Genomic DNA, 6,048 nt, shown 5'->3' with positions numbered 1-6,048 from the left:
TGTGACGCCTATAGCATAACAATCACACAACAAATTTCCAGCAACCTAAAAGACACATCTAACAGAAAGAATGGAAAAGAAATAGAGATAATACAATAAAAGTGGATACAAGAAAAGAGAATATCGGGTAAGAGCGTAGGAGTTCCCCCAAACCAGCTGCAAAAATAGGAGAAATGACCAACCGCGTAATTCTATCCAAGCCAGCTACGTTTTAAACTTAAAAAGCAAGGGTACTCGATCGAGCCCATCACCACTCGATCGAGTACTCTTCTGGCGAGACAATTTCCTGCGTTTAAAACAAATGTCCATACAAGGGACAATCAATACAACTTAAAGTACGCAATAGTAAATCAAAAAGTAGCGCATGTGCTACACAAAGACATAAGTAGCACCAATAAAATGTTCAAGCAAAGAAAATAAGCGACGAATAAAGTGGCGGCTCATCAAACTCAAATCTAATATAAAATATGAGCAAGCATGCCCATCGCTCTCCAAGTCATCATCTTTAGGAAGGAGATGGGGCTCTTCATTCGTCATAGGAGCTTCATCAAAAATTTTGACGGGCTCCTCTCTAAAAATCTCGGCCTCCAAGGCATCCAGCTCAGCTTGTATGTCAACATCGTCATCAAAGCTGTAAACCGGCTCAGGATAAGGCTCATCTCCATAAATCAACTTCTCTATCTCATCCACCTCCTTGTTCCATGATCCCGACGCAGCAGCAGGGGCGTCAGACTGATTCTTGTCCAAACATAAAGCAAAGAAATCGTGAATAGGTGGATCAACAACATTAAGCATATAACAAGGAGCTACTGAAAGGGAACGCTTTAAAGCATTATCAAGAACAAATTTAATAGTATCATCCCCAACCCTTAATGTCAAACTACCAACCCTAACATCTATGAGTGCTCCCGCAGTGTGAAGGAATGGTCTACCAAGAATGATAGGTACTTGTGAGTCTTCAGCCATATCCATAACAATGAAATCAACTGGAATAAAATATTTCCCTACTCTAACTGGCACATCTTCTAAGACACCAAATGGGCTCTTTAAAGATCTGTCAGCCATCTGCAAGGTCATACTAGTAACACGGAGTTGACCCATATTTAACATTTTGCATATAGAATACGGCATGACACTAACACTATCCCCTAAATCGCAAAGGGCTCTATCTATTGCTACACTACCAATATGACAAGGAATAGAAAAACTCCCTGGATCCTTTAGCTTAGGTGTTGAGTTAGCTTATAATGCGCACTCCTGAGTAAATGCCACCGTCTCAACTTCATCAAAAGATCGCTTCCTTGACAAGATCTCTTTTAAAACTTAGCATACACCGACGCTTGAGTTACCAACTCAGTAAATGGAAAACTTACTTGAAGATTCTTCACTACCTCCATGATCTTCCCAAACTATTGTTCAAGCTTAGACTTTTGTAATCGTTGTGGAAAATTAGGTAGTTGAATTTTAATTGGCTCGGCTTCTTTTGCTTTAGTAGTCATTTTGGAAGCACCGTCGTCAGTTGCAGGGTGTACACGATCGAGCCTAGGGGTTACTCGATCGAGGACCCTATTTTCTTCTAATGCCGTAGCTGAAACACAAGAAAAATTGACTTCTGGGGGGTGTACTCGATCGAGCCCAGCTGTACTCGATCGAGTACACACGGTATTCCTTGTTTTTTCGCTTTTTTTCTTATCCCTAGTTTGATCCTTGCTTAATTCTTTCTCGTCATCACTCAACTCAAGATTACCTAATCCCTTAGGATACATTTAAGGTACCTCATCTTCATCATTGGGCACATCCGGACTTTGATAAGAAGTATCGCTCCTCAGTGAAATATCATTAACTTGTTCATATGCATGTTTACCTTGAGGAGGAAGATTGTCGGGCTGTTTTGAAGGATTTTGAACCGCTAATTGAGCAACTTAGTGTCTAGCATCTTGTTATGAGCTATAAGTTCAGAAAGTTGAGCCATTTGATTTTGTTGAATCATCAAAGTTTGCTTCAACAAAGCTTTCATGTCGGCCATGTCATTGCTAGGAGCTTGTGAAGGAGGTTGCATCTGGTGAAAACCTCCTTGATTTTGCCTAACAAAGTTCCCTTGTGGTTGATTACCATGATTTTGAGGAATGATATAAGCATTCTGCTACGGAGCTTGATTGAATATATTCTGACTCCTTTCAGAGAAGAAGTTAGAATAGGGAGTACCTTGCTTGAAAGACTGAAAAGCATGAACTTGTTCAATGGTACTCATACACTTAGCTGCAGTATGGCCATCAATTCCACATCTCTCGTAGGACACTTCTTGTTGAATCATGGCATGAACCGTTTCTTGCTTATTACCCAAAGACTGAGAGGTATTTAACTCGGTTATCTGGGCAGTCAAGGCCTCCAGCTGTGCTGCAACAACATTATCTGAACCACCCCCTCTCGTACTACCTCTAGGGTTACCATACTCAGCAGTGTGGGTAGCTATCTGATCAATCAATTTTCATGCATTATCATCATTAGTATTGTCTTGGAATCTCCCATTAGCTGAAGAATCAAGTAGAGCTCTATGATCGTCATACAACCCGTTGTAAAACTGGTTGCAAAGAAACCACTTCTGAAAACCATGATGGGGAACTGAACGAAGTAGTCTCTTGAAGCGAACTCATGCCTCATTCAAGTCTTTAGTGGGACCTTGTTTGAAGCTAGTGATTTGGCTGCTCAAGGTATTGGTCTTCTGTGATGGAAAGTATCTTTTGTAGAATACAAGAGCTAGGGTATTCCAATCAGTAACCCTATGGTCCTCCATGTCTAGATCCCTCAACCACTCGGCCGTGCCGTCTCTTAGCGAAAAGGGATAGAGAACCTGCTTCACCTGATCTTGAGTTACTCCTGTAGTCAGTGGAATAGAGCAACCATAATAAGTCAATTTCTCCATGTGCTTGGCAGGATCCTCATTAGCTCCTCCCCCAAACAAGTTTCGCTTCACCAAATTGATGTAATATGGACGAATCTCAAAAGTGCCCTTGTCAGTAGTAGGGAGCTTGAATCCCTTGGGAATAGAAGCCAAAGTAGGCTTAGAGTGACTGGCAAGAGTATGCATCTTTGTTGAATTTGTGGCAGAAATAGGCTTGTGCTCTTCTAAGGACTGATCTTCCGCGTCAAATATGTGCTCTGTATCGCTGTCAAGTATACTCAAGTCTTCTACTTGACCTATTTCTCTTTGAAATTTTCGTCTGTATTGAAAAGTCTTTTCTGGCTCAGGATCAAAAGGTACAATCTCCAACCTATTAGACCTGGGCATACACAAAAACAACAAGAAAAATATCAACTTGTCTCAAGGAACTGATGCTCCCTGAGACAAAAGACAAAAATAAACAAAAACAAATAGAAAAATTGTTGCCTCTCCTGCAACAACACCAAATTTGATAAGGTTGCTTTTAGTCGTTGGCCTATCAAAATAAATCCTAAATTACTACTAACTGGTAGCTAGTGGAAAGAAAGGGTCGAATCCACAGGGAGGCGAGTTAATTATTCTACTTGCTAATATTTAAGTTCGTCTTAAAGGTGACCAATTTCTTGAAGGATGTTTGTTTGGTTTGCTAAAACTAATTGCAATAAAGTAAATAACACAAATTCAATAATATTAAAGAGTCTAGGGATCAAGTTCACTAAGCATTCATCCGGGGGTCAGATTTAATTCATTAATAGAGCTAATTACGTTGTTTAAGGTTATATGATCGGTTGATTCAATATTCCCTTTATATCTAATTTAACATGCGGTCGCTATCATTAAAATATCTCTATTCAATTATCGCAACCTATATTGATTCTAACCCGGTCGCTGAAAGTCTCAATTTGCTATACTAATCAATTAATTATGGCCAGTAATTAACTAACTAGATGAAGAAAAATAAACTGAACAGCAACGAATAAGCATTTTAACTATCAATTCAATAATTAATCCCCCTTCTAACAACCTAGATAACCATTCACCCTAGATGATTAAATTAGCTACGCATGATGAGAGAATTAACAACAACAACAACAACAATAATAATAGAAGACATAATTAAAGGCGATAACAAGATGAACAATAACTGAATGATTAATAATAGAAGCAAGATTAACAATAGTACCGTAATTAGAGAATGCTAGATCCGAAAATAAGAGCAATAAACTAAACTAAGATTTTTGAGAGAGTTTCTAGGGTAAATTATACGTAGCTAGGTAAAATAAAGCGTAAATATAACATTGGGTATGAATTGGGTATTTATAGTAAAACATAACCGACTTAAGGAAATTGTGGAAAAACCCTCAAAATAGTGTGTACTCGATCGAGCATGGGTGCACTCGATCGAGTACATACCCAGTTGATCGAGTTCACTTGGGCTTGATCGAGTATGCTCCCTGTTTCTGCTCTTTTCTTCGTGTTGTCTTCTTCACTTCTCTTCCTTTATTTTTCTAGATTCCCGTGCCATGCTCCGTGTATTCCTCTATGCCCACTCCGCGGTGCTCGTTTCATTCTCTTGCTCCATAAATGCATCTTTCCTGCATTAAACACCAAATAGCAAAGTATCGACATTCTAGCATAAAATGCATGTAATTAATATAAACTAGTACGAAAATCGTATCAAAAGTAACTAAAGGGAGGCATAAATATGTATATAATTATTACTCATCAGAAACATTCTTCCCCTTAGAAAGAGATTGCAGATCAGGGACTACAATGGTCAACCCCTTACTCCCTTCTGCCTTCTCAGCTTGGACCTTACTAACTTTTGCTTTTTCCCATTTACAGGAGTCAATAGTATGTCCCAATTTACCACAGCCCTTACAAAAGAAAGGGTACCATTCATACACCACTTTCTCAGTCACTTGTCCAAAATAGGGAATGTTAAGAACGACATGGTCATGCATGGCTTTGGAAACATCCATTTCTATTAAGACCCTAGCAAAAGACAGTTTGGATTTAGAAGTAGTAGCAGTGTCAGCAAACAAAGGTCTCCCAAGTTTACTAGCAATCTTGCTTAGCACCTTATCAGACCACAAATAAGGAGCCAATCCAGGAAAAAGAACTCAAACTGCAACCTTAACAACTCTCTCAACCTCAAAGGAGAAAAAAGGAGACCATTGCTTGAGAACTAAAGAACTTGCAACAATCTTCCAGGGACCCTATTGAAGCACATTTTTCATGGCCTCAGGTGAATCAAATCTAAAAGAAAATCACCCTTTCCTAAAGTATTGGGCAACAGGAGAGGCAATGTAGACCCAATACTTAGAAACAAAGGCTTGGACAGCTGCAAGGGAAGGCCTAGATCCCACTACATTGCCCATTAAAGTATTCTCCCAAAACTTCAACTCTTGAGCAAAATCTTGCTCATCTAAGTCTATAGCCTCAGAATGCATAATTTCCTCACATAGAAATAAGTTCATCCCCTGTTGTTGTTGATTCTTTGCAACATTTGACCATTTTTTAGTTACAGGGCCATTTAACACCTTAGTATCAGCATTCACAACAATTTTTTCAACAGGAGAACCAATGAATTCAGATCTATCCTCCAATACAGCATTAGTAACAAGGTCAACATGTTGAACCACATAATTACTAATTACATAACGAAGCTCAACAGAAGCAGGCACGAAATTAATCGCAATATAAACAGGAACAGTAGGAATAGCCTAATAAACTTTTAATGGCGAAGAAACAAAATTCACTGTAGGGGATACAATAGTATCGCAATTAACAACAGAATGCACTTTAGATGGAGAAGGCAAAGCTTTACCAGCTACTTTAATGGCAGAAATGATGTGATCATTCACCGTACCCAATTGTCGAGGCTGGGTTGAAAAATTCTCATCCAATTCACCATCATTTGCCACCAATTTAGTACCAGAAGAATCCTTAGTAACCGAGGAATCCATTCTTGTCCTTGATCGAGCTAGCCGAGCTCTCGTTCTCGCCATAGAAATCAAAGAACGAAGAGAAAAGAGGGTTTTAAAAACAAAGTTTCATGAAAAGGGGAAAAAACGGTTTTAGAGAGAGAGAATAAAGGAAAAACG

General features: G+C 39.1%; 1 long non-coding RNA gene across 1 annotated transcript; it reads right to left on the bottom strand.

Annotated features, from left to right (window-relative positions):
• Positions 1–4,075: 4,075 nt before the first annotated feature.
• On the bottom strand, positions 4,076–5,860 carry LOC141600379 (uncharacterized). The gene is made up of 2 exons (XR_012524301.1): positions 5,772–5,860; positions 4,076–4,536 (listed from the first exon to the last, which is right to left on the bottom strand). It is a non-coding gene; the product is annotated as an uncharacterized LOC141600379 (long non-coding RNA).
• Between the last annotated feature and the right edge of the window lie 188 nt (positions 5,861–6,048).

The sequence above is a fragment of the Silene latifolia genome, chromosome 9 (assembly GCF_048544455.1).
Source record: "Silene latifolia isolate original U9 population chromosome 9, ASM4854445v1, whole genome shotgun sequence".
Lineage (NCBI taxonomy): Eukaryota > Viridiplantae > Streptophyta > Magnoliopsida > Caryophyllales > Caryophyllaceae > Silene > Silene latifolia.
The sequence above is the reverse complement of the archived record's forward strand: the minus strand, read 5'-3'. Positions and strand labels throughout refer to the sequence as shown.